Source organism: Magallana gigas, chromosome 7 (genome assembly GCF_963853765.1).
Source record: "Magallana gigas chromosome 7, xbMagGiga1.1, whole genome shotgun sequence".
NCBI lineage: Eukaryota > Metazoa > Mollusca > Bivalvia > Ostreida > Ostreidae > Magallana > Magallana gigas.
Genome location: NC_088859.1, coordinates 31,100,939 through 31,118,644, shown reverse-complemented (window position 1 = coordinate 31,118,644; position 17,706 = coordinate 31,100,939). Strand labels below are relative to the sequence as shown.

General features: G+C 32.6%; 1 protein-coding gene and 1 non-coding gene across 2 annotated transcripts in view; both read right to left on the bottom strand.

The window, feature by feature from the left end:
• Window positions 1-231: 231 nt before the first annotated feature.
• Window positions 232-4,742, bottom strand: LOC105338777 (uncharacterized). The gene is made up of 2 exons (XR_010707949.1): window positions 4,629-4,742; window positions 232-1,387 (listed from the first exon to the last, which is right to left on the bottom strand). It is a non-coding gene; the product is annotated as an uncharacterized protein (transcript).
• Window positions 4,743-6,371: 1,629 nt separating this feature from the next.
• The window catches only part of LOC105338775 (tetratricopeptide repeat protein 39B), a 23,797-nt gene continuing 12,462 nt past the window's right edge, over window positions 6,372-17,706 (bottom strand). The window contains exon 19 of the transcript XR_010707674.1: window positions 6,372-6,668. The gene's annotated coding sequence lies outside the window, so the exon portion shown is untranslated. The remainder of the gene's footprint in view (window positions 6,669-17,706) is intronic.

The window sequence follows — 17,706 nt, the reverse complement described above, 5'->3', positions numbered from 1 at the left end:
TCGTGTTGCTATATTTAGACCCATATTATAATAAAACCCTTTGCATTTCAAATATTTTTCCATTCATTCCACATCCAACAGAAACCAAAGAACGGTTTTAATTCGAAAAATATTCAAACTTAATTGATGAAATTTTCACTCTCCTTGTGCGCCCAGATTCCTGCCGAATCTACATCTTAAGCGCCCACATTCTTTGAACTTGCTGTATAGCTATATAATAAGAGACTAAGATCAAGTTTGAATTTTATTGTTTGAATTTTATATTGATTGATAAAGATGGGTTTTTTTCAAAATTTCGATTAAAAAACAACATAAACTGATCAAATACATAATTTGATGAAAATATTCACTCTTGATATAATGTGTTATTTCATTAATCACAATCTCATTTTCGTTTCTTTCTAAAACCTGTGTGTCACGATATGTACATTATAAACTTCTGACACGGTCGAAATGGAGAAGGCTTTACTGTAGATATTTGAACACCACTACATTGTTGGTCTCACATAGTCCCACGTGGAGATTGTTCTCATCATCCACACACACACTACGAGGAGAGTAAGTACATGTACATTTTTTTTTTTCTTCTGGTTGATTGTTCTCATCATCCACACGCACACTACATGTACATGGAGAGTGGTTTTTTTCGTCTAGTGCAATAAGAGGAAAATATTTTTCCCCTTTTAGTGCGCATAGCCATTGGCCGTCCCCATTGAGGATGTCGACAACTTTGGTAGAACAGACAATGATACGACCAAGGATATCAGTACAGATACCAGAGGGACGAAACACTGACTCCTGATCATGGCCTGTGAAGGAGAACCTGTACCGTCCGTATTTATTGACGACCACTACGGCTCGTTTGTTGTAGTCCGATGTACAGATATCACCGTTGATGTTTTCTGTGATGAAGTGTGGATAGTTAAACAGTTGTCGTCTTTTGCCTAACCTCTGTATTGCTTTCCCTGTCTTGTTGTACCTCCTAACAATGGATTTTTTATCCGTCATCATCCCCACCAGAAAATCCCCGTTGATACGTGACGAGTGTATGGCGAGTGGTTTGAAGTTTCCTGTATCAATGAACAAAGTTATTCTATTATCCGGTGTTACCTTCATAATAGTTTTGTTGTCTTTGTTTGTATATACGAGATCCCCGTCCTTCGTGACGGTGTGAAATCCCAGGCCAACACTTGTTTTTATCTTCGATAGAGATACCCTCTTCGGTAGTCGCTTTCCCTGTAGATCTGTTTGGACAAGTTGCCCATCACCATAACTGAGCCAGAGTCTGCCTGATTCACCCAGTGATATATGAGATACATGGCCAGCCAATGGTGCTCTATACTCCATGACCTTGGTGACCATTTTCAAGTCTTTGGAAGTTGTGAAACTGTGAAAGTACATGTACATGAAAATGATATTCTGTCACAGTAAGAAATAATAGCAACAGGAATGGCTACAAACACATTGATGATGACATAGATGCGTGTCAGAACAACTCGACAGCACATATAATTGCCCTCCATCCTCAAAATGTAGACGAATCTTATAAAGCGTAGTTGTGATATTTTTGAGGAAGTTTATGATATCAAAACTAGATATGTGATGTCAAAATTTCGAATTATTGATATCAAATTTTTTTTTGATATATAAAATAATTCAAACATTTCTAATTTGATATCAGAAAATAAATTTTTTGATATCACAAATTCGTATCACAAGATAGATTTGTTCATATCAAGAATTAAAGTTGATCTTTTGATATTAAAAAACAAATCGAACGCCTGGTATCAAAAAACATTTTATGGTATCAAAAAATCAAATTCTTTATACCAGAAAATCATTTTTTAAATGCCAAAAAATCATTTGTATTTTTTGATAAAAAGAAACCGATTGTTTGATATCAGAAAACCTTTATGATTCGTAAGGAAGTGTGTTTCAAACCTGTGGATGCCTGTTAAGAGTAATAAAGTATGCTTAATTTCATGCCTAATTTCATATTGGCACTCTCGTCCACATATACAATGACTGTGAATATTGAGACGATCCTAAAAATATGATGGCCTCGCATAATATAAAAACATTATACAGGCATACAGTTGGCGCAGACCAAAATTATCAAGAACACTTTTAAATTCTTACATTAGATAAATCTCCAAATAAAGAACAACAAATATTAAAATGCAAATCAGACTCTGAACACAAGGGCATCATATCCGCTCTACACTCTATGGCATATATATATAGATAATACATATATTTGAATATATCATGGAGTGTAGAGCGGACACGATGCCCCTGTGCTCTGCAGTTCAGCAATTCAATTTTGGGTCAAAGGAGTATTCACTAAATATGTGAAATGTATTCGACATTTTATTTCAATTTCTGATATCACAAAATATAATTCTTGATATAAAAAAATCAGTTTGAATTTCTGATATCGAAAAATCATTCTGGTTACAGGATCATAAAGCAATTTAGACTTAAGTGAAAAATTGTAAACTGTCTTGATGTCTCTTGATTGAAAACACTGGCAAAATTAAAATGCTATTAAAAGTGTCTTAATATAATGTTGTCGATTACAAATTTCCATGGTCATTTTAGGATAAACAATTATTTTATGACTGGTTGAAATTTTAACTTAAGTCTGAAATTGTTTTATGATCCTGAGGCCTGATATCAAAAAATTCGAATTTTTGATATCAGAAAACGATTTTTTGATATCAGAAAAATGGATCGTATTTTCTGATTTCACGAATTCGATTTCCGATATTTAAATTTTTTTCTGATATCAGAAATTCGAATTCTTGATATCAAAAATTCATTTTCTGATATCAGAAAATACCTCAAAAAATATTCAAACGGCACCCTAAAGAATTTTACCTCTTAATAGTGACAACAAATAAACATTCCTTATGAGTTTCATTCTTGCTTTCAATGGTTTAAACAGCATTGAAAGCAAGAAAAAGCGGTGAAATGAAATAAACAGAAAAAAAACCATGTTTTGTTGCTGGATACGGAAGTTATTTCAACATCAGACTGGTTTTTTTTTTACAGTTTCACGGGTGCGGAGGAGCAGGAGTGAAAATATAAAAAAAATCCTGTCTCATGAGTGAAATAACTTCCGTATCCTCAACAAAACATTGAATGTTTTTAAAAAAAAATCCTGTCTTAGAAGTGAAATATCTTCCGTATCCTCAACTTAATTCCGTATCCGACAACAAAACATTCGAAGTATTTTTTTTTGGATACGGACGTTATTTCACTCATGAGACAGGATTTTCACTCCTGCTCCTCCGCACCCGTGAAAATGTCAAAAATCCAGTATGATAGTGAAATAACTTCCGTATCCGCCAACAATTTAAAACATCCACCAACAAAACATTGAATATCCTCCAATGAAACATGGGTGTCTTCCCACTTAGCTAAAATTCTGAATTTTCTATGGGTGACTGATTTTAGCTAAGAGGGAATGGGCACAGGTAAGAGTGCCAAACAACAAAGGAAATTAATAACAGGTGAATTATAGTCTGTTCAAATTTTTACGTTAGGTAAATTAATTAAATAAAAAAAATAAAAAATCTCATTTTTAACTAGGTGGGAATCAGAATTTCAGAATTTTAGCTACGTGGGAATAAACCGAAACATGCATCTACAACGATCGTCGATTATCTTTGTAATGGTATTTATCCCATAATTTGAAAAGTAATTTAACTACTGGAAACATTATATGTAAACACGCAAAGTTATCGTATCATAAAACACTTTTAAAAGATTTTAAAATCTTGTAAATTTTGAGTGTAACATTTGATATCCCTTTCATATTGAAGCCAATTTTATGGAAAGTTGAGTTAAATTATGCGTAAAAACGATAAACATATATAATTTTCCAAAATCGAGAAAAACTTATTCTTTAGATATTAAGAAAATAACTGTGACCCATAAGTTCAAAATCTCTCTCTATATAGGCAAAGCCTGCTATCCAATCCGTTTATGTGATATATTGCATAATAAAATATTGTTTAAATTAATCTCTCTCTCTCTCTCTCTCTCTCTCTCTCTCTCTCTCTCTCTCTCTCTCTCTCTCCGTATAGGTTTCTTTCAACTTCAAATTTTTTGAGAAATTTTAAAATGCATTAATACCTCAAAATAGCGACAGGTCTGTAACGCCTGAGAGCTACGAGTACAGTTCTTTACGTAAGTTGCAATTTCAAGCGCGCATAAACATGCGCTATTTTGGGCTGATTAACACAGATATATTCGATTCCAAAAATCTTCGGCCATTTAGCTACAAATATTGTCATTTTTCTTGCCTCTGAATTCTGCGGCCTCAGTCACGTAAAGCAAAGCAGTGTACTTTGCTTACACGCAAAATGGCAAATAGTCACGTATATTTACTAGTTCGTCATCTTATGAAGTCGGTTAGCGCATTTAAGAGAAAGTCTGAACCAAGTAAAGCACCGACAGCACATAGAGAAAGCTTAATACATGTATTTTATTTTACACTGAACATTTTCAAAAATTGAATAATTTCAAGCGTAATGTAATACTGCACACTGCTTTATTACGGTGCTCTTTATTCTCCATAAGCTACAGTTTAAAACTCAAAATAAAAATGTAAATATACTTACTATTTCCACTAAAGATGTACGAGTTATATTTTATGGGTGATATTAAAGTTGTCAAAGAGTGGATCCAGAGTGTCGGGCAGCAAGGCAGCAGGATGGTCTGACTATGGAATATCAGAAAGGCGAGGGATTTAAATAAGAAGTGATGAGACGAAATATATACTTCCTTGTTTGATTAACCAACATTGACCATTGTCATGTTGGGTTTTTAGGTGGGTTTTTTGGCGATTTTGATAATTAGCTACAGTTGAACCGTGGTAGGGAAAATACTGAAAATTAAACAAATATTTCAGTTGGTGACTTTTCTAATATTGCTTTGAAAAGAAATTTATTTTTTTAAAAAAAAGTGTTAAAATGTATATGCGTGCGCATAGTGGAAACACGTCGGTATTTTTTATTTGCGATCACTAGCTCGTTTCCATCAAGTAGTAAATATTTTTTTTCTTTTCACTTCGGTTCCAGAATATCAACTGAATTTGTACACATAGTTCTATTTATTCAATTTTCGATGCAAGTTTTCTGAATTTCTTTTTCTCGCAGCAAACATTTTTCTTAAATTTACATATGAAAAAAATAAATACCTTGAAGTTGTTCCCCACTCCCACTTTTTTGGGAGCATGGAAAAAATTGTAGTAAAAGGAAGGAAATTAACGGTGTTAAGTAAGAAATTATAGGTACGCTACACCATAACAACAACAACAACCCCCCCCCCCCCATATTATGATTTTCATGATTCCGTTATTTTCTTGTCAAGATTATTTGGATGGGTCTTGCCCCCTTCTTTTAATAATGATGCCTCTTGCTTGTACAAACACCATTTTAAAATCAGTACCTATTCCTATAGGTACTGTATCTATTTTTAGCAATAGGTATTTTCCAATCAAACACGGGTGTAGGCGAAATAAAAGGAAGGGTTGTATAACTTTTTTTCAACAGGTAAATACTCTAGTGTTTCAAAAGAGCCGACAATCTACAGTTGTTTTGAAAAGACACATTTACTATATACATGTAACTACACCTTACCACGTTACAGATGGGCCATAACCCGCATTCTATCGCCGCGGTCACACGATGCAATTTCTAATTAGATTTTCAGACTTGTCCAGGTAAATCGATTGGAGTTGTTGGCGGTCATTCAGGTCTATTCCCCGAACGGCTGCTCGCAAAACATCAGCATCATGAATACATTATATTTTTAAAAATACCATATTATATAAATAGTGCCTGTTTGGGAGGGTAACAGTTGAAATTTACACCCCGAGAAAACAATTGTCAACCGACGCGAAGCGGAGGTTGACAATGGTTTTCGAGGGGTGTCAATTTCAACTGTTATCCTCCCAAACAGGCACTATTTATTTTGTTATACTGAATGTCTTAATTTTTAAGAAAATTTTACTGCTTTTATATAGGAATAACGTGAATTCTACAGCGAACCGTACGCGCATAATTTTTGCGCATGTAACAATTTGTAATGTTACCCGTTGCTAAGTGCGTTGCTAACGCTGAGGGTAATAGAACGGATTATGAATTGCGTCTTAACCAATCAGATTTCAGTATTTAACATGAAAGTATAAAAATACCGGATGTCCTCAGAAGCGTCTACCCCTCACTGCTTCTTATAAGCTATCCAGATCACTGTCAGCATTACAGGCAGCAGAACTTTGTATAAATTTCCATCCATCATTTATACCAAAATGTAATTTTCATGAGTTAGGCAAAACAATAAAGATACAAGAAAAACTATACGAAATTTCTGTTTTAATGCAATAATTATATTAAGTATTTTGAGTAAAAAACTGAAAACTGGCTTCAAGGTAAATTACATGTTCTTACAATAAAACAAAAATAGCAATTAGCAGTTCTGATTATCTCCTTGAGGTTATAGGATTGTCAATAAATAAACAACAAAAAATGGAAACAAACATAATTACATCACTAATAATTCCACTCTCACTAATGGATAGAACTACTTTAACAAGACTTTAGACTTTTGGTGATGTAACTCTATAGTTCATGCATCAGAAACAGCTGAAGTTATAAGACCTACATCATAAAGAATCATAGATCAAGAAAGAATAGCATGGAGAAGAATGCACAATGAATGTGGAACATAGATTAACATACAGTGTGAAGGTGCAGCATGGAGAAGCATACACCATAAAGGTGCAGCATAGAGTCAAACAGATGTTACTATTCACTTTAATCCAAAGACTGAAAGATGTTAAAAGTTTATTTTGACATAAACTATTCAATGTACTGGCCTCAGTATCATGAAGCATTTTTAGACAAGTCCAAATTGCAATCATTCATAAAATTATGATATATAAACATAAATTACACTTAAAATTTGTAACTATCAATGTTCTGTAAAGACATTTTAATAGCATGTCATTTTTCCGATGTTTTCATTCACGAGCCATTAAGACAGTGTATAGATTTTGACTTAAGTCCAAAACTTCTTCGTGATCATGAGGCCTGGTCTTCTTAAAATGGCTTTAAAAATCATATAATTTGCATGTACATGTTTTTTGTTTTGTTTTTTTTTATAGAAATATATGAAGTCAAATGGATCTGAAGTTAATAAACAAGCATTAGTATTATTCAACAAAATTTAAAAGAGAAGTAAAACAACAAGCTATTTTGAAGAAACTATTTAGTAAACTTAACATATCATATACATGTATACTGTATTGGTAACAATTTTACTTGTATCAATTTAAACAGGAATGGTAAGATAAAGCTTTAAACCTGATTTTTTTCTCCATCATATTAAAAAATCCCCTACATTGTCTCACAATAAAAACTTTATTAATCATTCACACTGAAAGAATCATTCATATGTAACAAGAAATACTCAAATAAAAATCTGAAGGAGAAAAATCACATTTACAGAAGAAAGTTCTCATGAGAAAAAATATTTCGTAAACTTAAACAAAGAGTAAATATTTAAAGGATGACAGTATCTGCATTAATAACACTTGAAGAGAAACACAATGTCATGTTCAGAATATTCACAGAATGGAGTAAACTGTTATGCCTGCAATATCAGCAATTTAAAAAAAATAAATGACAGAGGAGGTAGTAAAAGCAAGCAGCACAATTGTCTTGTGTCAATTTTCTTTTCTTTTTTTAAATTAAAATCTGGTTTAATTTCATTTTTCCACTCAAAGTTTTCTGCTTGCAAAATAGAATTACACGTACATTGTATGTTAAAAATATCATTATATCGTTTTTCATTATCTTTGGATTGGGGAGGTGGGGTGTTGTTTTAAATTTAGCTGTAATCAAAAACAGTATCTTCAATCAAATAGCCTTAACAAATAAAAAATAATAAACTACGGCAGGTAAAATTGAAATATTAAAATCAAATATATCTTGTACATGTACATGAGACACAACGTCCTACACATAACACAAAATTAATCACAGCCAGTCAACAGGAAAATGAAGAAAATATCAGAATACCATCAATGGAAGTTTAAGTGTGCAGTCAAAACGTTGATTCACTATGCGAAAAAAACCCAGCTCATCACATAGAAATAAAATATATTTTCAAGCTGAAAAAGTTTTCGTAGACGCATAATTATGAATTTTGTTTAGATATTTAGATAATACCTTTGTCATCAATGAAACTTCATAAGACCTGCAAATTAAAAGTAACAACTTAACCAACAGCTCAGAACAACAGTATCACTGTTAAAATTTTATGTAACTGCAATTTGAGAATGATTAAAAAAATGATAAATGCAACAGTAAACTCTTATTATGACAAAATTCATTGAACACTAAAACACTAGGCTCTTTAGGAAATGGTTTTATCATCTACTCATTAATTCCTGGCATTATCTAACACACTCTTGACAAGCTAGATCTCCTGGTCACAGTTTTGTTGACATTAATGGATTGGTGTCATCATTGACAGCGGTGGACGAGTCAGAATAATCATCAGATTATGGATTGTGGCAGAACTACACAACAATGGAACAGTTGCTTCAGTCAATTCCAAAAGTATCTGATAATAGGAAAGCTCCTGTTGCACAACTACAAACTGTGTTGATACAGGTTTTAAAAAACAAAGCAATATTTAATGCAACTTCTAACGACTTTAGGCGTACAGCCAAAGCATTCATTCGATCCTCCATTTCTAGTCGGAATAAAATGAAACACATATTTAAAGAAAGGGTGTTTACACTGTAGAGGGAGAAGTACTGTCCCCGGATTCCGTGATGTTATACTGTTTATGATCATGATCTTGATGAACATGGGCATGTTACAGAGGCAATTGTAATATATACTTACAAGTAGATGAATGATTAGAAAGCTAAAAACTTGAAGTAACAAGGTAGTGCGTGGATTTAGGAAGCATGGATCTGAGTATAGATAGAAGAAAAGAGTAGTTTCATCTTCTTTTTTTTATTTACCCCCCCCCCCCTACCCAACAGTACTGATAGTACATTGTCCCTCAGTTGCTTTTAAATTGATTTCTCATTTCTTTCTTCTTTTTTACGGAATTACCAACTATGCTTCCTGTAATTTATAAAATCATTATTTAACATATACAATGTAAAATGATATTACAGTAACATTAATACATGTACATGTATATTTTAACAGTTCATTTTCAATTGTTATTAATTGAATATATATACTTACAATGTAAATAGAAAATTCATTAACATTTACTTGATTCACTTTAATAGCAAATACTAGTATTCTAATTTACAAAGAATTAACAAAAAATATCTAAAGCGTCGAGAGTGAAGAAAAGTTTTGTCGTTTTGCTAGTTCAGTTCAATTTTTGTTTTTGAAGATATCCTGTGCTTTGTGTAAGTGGTTGGTAGGACAGTAAACCTTGTAGAGGGTCCAAGTAAGGCAAGATGGATGTGAGATAAAATTTTGGAACGATATTTTATGTTTTTCTGGGTTTTTTTAAAAATAGTAACAGTTTATAAAAAAAACAATCATGAAAACGGTTAATTCTAAAATTTCTGTATCTACCTTGTTAAGCAGACCTGGAAAATATTGTTTTTGTAAATACCATAATTAGAACTATGAGTTGGTGCAAGCAACTGTTTCTAGAATTTGTGTAAAAAAAATCTTCATCCACACCTATACCAGGCCAAAATCATATTCAGTTATTTGAGTAACAGGATCTCGTTTGTTTCTCTGTAACGTTTTACGTAATTTTCCTTACGGCAGAATTTGTATTTTGTCATATTTACCATGTATTGGACTTTTTGGCATTGTCCATGGTGCAACTAACTTAAGTTTGTGCAAAAGACAACTTTATAATTGTGCAAGTCGTGCAAGTCTATTGTTGTCAGAGCCGAGCGTAAAGTTCTTGGATTGATAACTGCTAACTGATCTTTTAGCTGTACAGGGAGCAAACACTTTTTTTTCACATAATGTTACAAGATACTAAACGCTGCAATGAAAGAGCAGGTAACAGGAGGAGTCTTTTATGAATAAAATTTAGAAAGGATTGCAGAAAAATCTTCTGTTGTTCCCCCAGCAAACTTCCTGAGAAGGCAGTTAGAATGTAAGATTTCCTGATCTGAACTCGCCCAAATGAAACGACGCTGACAAATGAAGCATTGATTTTATTTGCCTTTCATAAAAAAAATTATGAATGACTAGTGGAATTGCCTTTAAATGGGAGAGATCTCTTGTTGAATTTTGCAAAAAAACCAAGGAAGACAAATAAGAGAACAATTTAAAGAGAGGTATAAGGAAATCGAAAGAAAATACTAAAGGCACTGAAGTCAAAGCATGAAGATGAAAAAAAAGCAGGAAGAAGAGATTGTACAAAAAAGAGGAAAACAAACGTCAGATTTTGAATTGTGGCACTACACAACAATGGAACGTTTCTGTCAAACAGCAGTGTTTAAAGCGTCTTCTTGTCTTTTGTTTTCATTTTAAGACATTTGCTTATTCTCTCCATTTTTTTTATTTTTTGTGAAAAGAAGTGAGCAAATCTTTTTTATTCAACTTTCTGTGAAAATGACTCTTCAGTCATTCTGTTAATATTTTTGAAGAATTGTTATCAGACTTTGTGTTAAAAGTGGTATATATTAAGTCCCCTCGTATTAATTCTAGTTTAACAATAAGTTTTAAAAAACCCGGTAAAACGAAGCCCTAGACTCTTTTACATTGTGTAGTATTTGTTTAAGCAATTGCTTGGCCTGAAAAGGTCTTCTTCCGAGATGCCCACCAATTTGATGATTAATCGCTGCGCCGCCGTAACTTTGAAATTTAATAAACAGTCGTGGTCAGATTTCCATTGCTTGGTAAATATATTTGTACATCTCCATATTTGAACTCGAAAACTAGTGAAACTTGCACAAAAGTCCGTTACAATTGATAGCAAATTGAACATGTATAATTTGATTTCTTCGTATTATTACAATGTACATGTAATTGTTGGTCTACCGACACTTAGGTAGTAGTTGCTTCAGTTTTAACCTCTGAGTTAATGACTGCGCTGGGTAACCCGACCACCAACTTGTTTATGTACGGTCATAAACAAAATATTAAATTTATTTGTTTAAATATTTGTTAGGGTTTCTTCAATATTTATGCGTATTATTACCAAAACTCGTCACTCAAAAAAGGAAAATATTCGTGTTGTCTGAAAAATTTCCGAAAAATCGTCATTTATAAGACCAGAATTATGAAGAACACTGACAAAATATTTACCTTGAATAATATCAATAATTTTTTTTTATGAAAATCGGGCTTTGATGTTTAGCAATTTACTTTTGGGTCAAAGGAGTATTTATTTAATATTTGAAAATTATTCGCCATCTTATTTGAATTTCTGATATCAGAAAATTTAATTCTTGATATCAAAAATCATTTAATGATATCCAAAATTGAATTTCTGATAGCAGAAAAAGGATTTTTTGATATCAGATAATAGTTGCTATTTTTTAAATCAAGATTTCGAATTTCTGATACCAAAAAATCCTTTTCTGATATCAAAAATTCAATTTAATGATATCAGAAAATATAGTTTTTCATGACAAAAATTGTTTTCTGATATTGTGCAGAAAAAACCTCAAAAATAAAAAATAAAAACGGAGCCCCATAATCCTTTAGTTACCTAAGGTGACCGATGTATGACCGGTTTTTGTTTTACGACCCCTTCATAGACGTAGAAGGTACAAGACTATCGTGCTGCCATGAGGAAAGCGAGTACTTCAAACTTCGTTCTTCTAGACATTTTCCGTTAAGTTTGATGATTAAATTTGAACTGGCTGTATAGCTATATAATAAAAAACTAAGACCAGGTTTGATTGTTATTAAGTCTGAATTTTATTAAGATTGATTAAGATGATATTTACAAAATTTCGATAAAAAAACACCATAAATTGATCGAATACATAATTTGATGAAAATATTCACTCTTTATATAATGTGTTCCTTCATCAATCACCATCTCGTTTGCATTTCTTTCTAAAAGCTATGTGTCACGATATCCACATAATAAACTTGGTTTCTGACACGGTTCAAATGGAGAAGGCTTTACTGTAGATACTTGAACACCACTACATTGTTGGTCTCACATTGTATGACATGAAGATTGTTCTCATCATCCAAACACACACTTCGAGGAGAGTATTCTTTTTCTTCTAGAGCGATTAGCCAATGGCTATTCCCCATCGAGTATCAAGCACGTAGCGTCGTTTATCGTTTTTTGAAAGGGGGGGCGGCAGCCTCATCCAAAAAATCTTGACAAGCAAAAAACCAAAAAAAAAAAAAAGGAATGAAAATTCGCTGTTTATGGTCGCCATGTTAACGATAAAATCCGAGACATTCCGAGTGCGATTTCCGACAAAATGGCAGGCAAATTCAAACGCGTATTTAACAAAATGCGTTCCCAGTTGGTACGAATCATTAAATGGATATTTTGTGGACTAAACTACATTGCATGTTCAAAAAGGTTTGTAATGTATAAAAATGTGGTGTTCCTCTCCAAATTATTTTTAACAGACTTAAAATCGACGCGAACCTGATCCTCTTCGCCGCTGCTCCCTGAGCGTAGCCGAGGAACAGTAAGAGGTAATATCATGCTGTCTAGGTGGTGAGATTAAGACGAGTGGTGAGACGAGTGGTTTGACGTCTCTTTTATCAATAAAAAGAGTGATCCTATTATCTGGTGTTACCCTCATTATAATTTTGTTGTCTTTGTTTGTAAAGACGAAATCTCCGTCCTTCGTGACGGTGTGAAATCCCAGGCCACCATATGTTTTTATCTTCGGTAGAGTTTCTTTCTTCGGTAGTTGCAGTTGCTTCCCCTGTAGATCTGTTTCGACTAGTTCTCCATCACCAAAACTGAGCCAGCTCCCGTCTGGTAGTATAATATTGCCAGCTCCCAGTAGATTAGATACATAGCCAGCAAATGGTGATCTATACTCCCTGACCTTGGTGATTTTCTTTTCTTGTTTATCAACTTCCTTGGTATCCATTTTCAAGTCTTTGTAAGTTGTGAAACTGTGAAAGTACCTGTACATATATATGAAAATGGTTTTCTGTCACAGTAAGATATAAGGGCAACAAGCACATAGATGATGACAAGTGCATGTCAAAAACACTCGGCAGCACATAATTGTCCTCCACCCCAGAATTTAGACGAATCTTAGAACCATTTTCACAAGAGCTTGGACGTTTAGGTAGTTGTGTCAAACAGTATTGTGACGTAGGCCTATCTCTTCAGCTATTCAGCCTCAATAAGATTTGTCTAGCTTTTGAGCTCAGACTATGCAACCTGTGTATATTTCACTTGAAAACAGCGTCATTTTCATCTTGTTTTGATGCAAGAAATAGATACATGTAGTTACATCCTACCGAAAGTCCAAGGTCTTGTGAAAATGGTTCTACCTTTGAACAGTGTCAACAAATTAACATTCTTTGTAAATTTCATTATTGTTTTGAGTGGCTTCAACAAATGACAGCTAGCAGGTGAAAAGAAACACCGAGGAAAATAAAATAGAAAATTCAATGTTTTGTTATTGGATACGGAAAGTATTTCACTATCACGGACTGGATTTTTTTGACAGTTTAACGGGTGCAGAAGAGCAGGAGTGAAAATATAAAAAATATCCTGCCTCATGAGTAAAATAATTTCCGTATCCTAAAAAAAATCATTGAATGTTTCGGAAAACCCTGTCTCATAAGTGAAATAACTTCCGTATCCCCGACTTCCGTATCCAACAACAAAACATTTAAAGTTTTTTTTTGGATACAAAAGTTATTTCACTCATGAAACAGGTTTTTTAAAAATATTTTCAATCCTGCTCCTCCGCACCCGTTAAACTGTCAAAATTCCAGCCTGATATTGAAATAACTTCCATATCCAACAACAAAACATTGAATATTCTCTTAAGACGATCGTCGATCAGCTTTGTAATAGTGTTTATCCTAAATTGGGCAATCTCATAATCATATCATACTTTTAAAAGATTTTAAAATTTTGTAAATTTTGAGTGTAACATTTAATATTCACTTCATATTGATGCCAACCCATCCGTGCATGTGATGTATTGCGTAATAAAATATTGTTTAAATGAATCTCTCTCTCTCTCTCTCTCTCCATTTTGGTTTGTTACAACTCTTACTTTTATGAGAAATTTTAAAATGCATTAATACCTCAAAATAGCGACAGGTCTGTAACGCCTATGAGCTACGAGTACAGTTCTTTACGTGTTACCAAAAGTTGCAATTTCCAGCGCGCATAAACATGCGATAGTTTGGGCTGATTAACACAGATATATATCGATTCCAAAAAATCCTCGGCCATTTAGCTACAAATATTGTAACTTTTCTTGCCTCAGAATGTCTTTTAAACATTACCCTGAGTCCCGTAAAGCAAAGCAGTGTACTTTGCCTACACGTAAAATGGCAAAAATTCACGGCGCGTCTTTTAACCACAATGAACCACAATGAACCGCAATGAACCACAATGAACCACAATGAAACCACAATGAACCACAATGAACCACAATGAAACCACAATGAACTTGTATTAAGTAAATACGGTCATAATATGTTGGAATAATGACTACAAATGATTTTAAAAAATCCATTTGATGATTTTCAGGTAATTGCTGTTCAATTTTTAATAAAAAGTAGCTACAATAATATAAAAATATGAGCTAAATTTTTCAGAATTTTATTTTGCTGTCAAACGCGCTTTTATGTTGATTCTGCTTTTAAATAAACCTTCATAATATACAAAATTAAATTTTTAAAAATATCGTTTATTTACTATTAATATAAAATGGAATTTCTAGGGAAACATTTTTGTATAAGACACAGTAAGACAATAATTTTTATATTATGATTGTTAGTCAAATACTCTCTCATTTAATTTTTTTTTACACAATCCATATCAACAGAAATATATAATTAAATATAAAAAGATAAGTTTGGAATTTATGTAAATAAATTAAAACAATTTTACAACGAAAATTTCTAACGAAAAAATTACCGCACCTGCTGGTTTGGTTACGTTTATCATTATCATTCAAATATTATACAAGATAAATATAAAATAGGTATCGTTACTTCAACGACACATTTCATGGCCGTAAGGTTACTGGAATAGTAGGCGGGGCCTAATCTAAACAGGTGGGTCTACCTAGGTGCGTGACACTATACACCGAGAATTACGCAATAAATGATAAATATGGCGCGGAAGTCGTCATATCCGTTGATTATAAATATAGAAGAAAAATAAAATATTGAAAGAGATAAAATGAATTTTAATTTTAAATTATTCAAATAGGTTCGAATTAATATATTAATTAAATTGACTTAAATCACTTTGAGGACGTTAGCTATCGGCAGGCATGTTCACGAAACTTTCCTGAGATATGACTTAGGACAAAAGCTAGGAACATCGTAAGATCAATGTCAGGAACATTTTAAGTTAAGTTATCCTAGCCTAATAAATGATTCTTATTTTTTCACACTTATTCGTACAGGTAGAATTTGAGAGACTTCATGTCTTGTGCAGGGATAAATCAATAAACTTAAGAATTAATGTATCACGGCAGCTTTCGGCTTATTTATTTATACAACATGTGTATTCTTTGAGTGTAAATTAAACATTTAATACTCTTGTCAGAATTTAGCGTTACCTGTACAAATACCAATTTCCCTTTAGTCTACAATATATAGAATACTAGTACACGTACAGGTTTAATAAGAAATAAGTTGTAAATTAACTCGAAAATAAACCGGCGCCCATAAATACAATTTATTCAACATCATGAATTTTTTAAAAGACTAATTTTTAAAATGAAGCGATAAAAATTAAGAATGATCACGCATGGCTTATATAAACTGGTGTTGAATTACTCTTTAACCAAAGACATTTGCTCTAACTTTAACAAATGATCTCGAAAAAATGGTCTTCACAATGGCTTGTGGAATTTAATTAATCCAAATAAAACTTGAAATGTAAACTTTACTCGTTCAGATACATGTAGATCACACTCTGATATTTCCTTTGGTCATACAATAACTTATATAGATCGAAAGCAAAGCCACTGTCATCTTGGTCTAATTATCTAATCAAATGGTTGTTGGTGTGAACATATTCTAAAAATGTTTGTGTGTTTGCACTGGTACTGGTCTCCTTCTTAAGTGACATGTTGCTCCTTCAATACTTTGTTTGTCTACTGACACACAACGTAAATATTTCCTTGGCATTTCTCCTTCCTCAGTGGCGCACATATACGCCATATATGCACACGTCATTCATTAAATTGAACAGTATTAGAAGTTAATAATCAGTAAATTATGGGGGGGGGGGGCTTACCCGGAAATATGACAAGCAAAGAAATTTTTAAAAATCTGAAATCTTCAATCTTCTAAATTGTTGATAACGATAAATACCCTAATGAACTAATAATGAATATTTAGGTAAATGTTATATGTTTTTATTATGGGGAAAATGTATTGAAAGTCGCTACAAATGTTATACCAAACCTTTAAAAAATTATTAACAGGAGAAAAACATTCTTTTTCGATAAAAATAGAAAAAGTATGTGTAATAAAGCCCCCCCCCCTCTCCTATTGCTATGTGCCGGAAATAAACTCCACCCCTCGTAAACTCTCTGTGTGTGTATATAATGTGTGTACATATACATGTATACATAGGTAACCAATCACTATCTATTAGCTAGTAATTGAAGACCAATGAAAACGAGTCAAAATTGTAACCGCCTACCTATGCATGTACATGTACCTGTAATAAGTCATCATGTTGTTTGTAATTTCAGACCTTCTGAAAATGAAAATCTTTAGAAAGCTTGCCTCACTATACTGTATTCCAGATTAAATGCATTTTTGGTTGATAGTTAAACAAAAGAAGCTTACTTTTTCACTTATAAATGGTCTTTTATTATGCATTTGCTTCATTTTTTTCTAATGACGATAGAACATTTTAAATATATCATTTTTAAATAAGAATTTACACTGAAACTGGATTAAATTTGTGAATAAAAAAGGACTCAAAAAAGGATAACACATAAGTTGTTGGATATTTTATTTTGAACACATTTCATTGTGATAAACTGAAAAGGATAACTGCACATGTATTATTTGTAAATGAATCGGTAAACCTTGTGTTCTTGAAAATTTGACCATGCATTCATATGTTTACCGGAGCACCATGTTTTCGCAAAAAAATGTTGTACGATTTCTTAAAAAGATATAACAATCCGGAAAAATACTGTCATTGTAGCATGACAATACATCGAATATCATACCCAGAATACTAGTACATTAAAAAAATATGGGCAAAAAAGCAATGATTGTGGTTATAATGATATCCAATACTACCCTTAATATTTTTATTGAGGGTCGTCAAGGGGCATGCAATAATGTCTGTGTGTCTGAGAAAAACTGACAATAGTCCCGAATTGGTACCATCAAGTTTCTCCTACGTATTTTGAGGTACATTTATTTAGGCACGTAGCATTGTACTTTTTATCACAGGAACATTTTTCTTATAAATTTACATGTAGAACATTGAAATTGGAAGGAGTAGCTACCCTCTCTCTTTTAGGGGAGT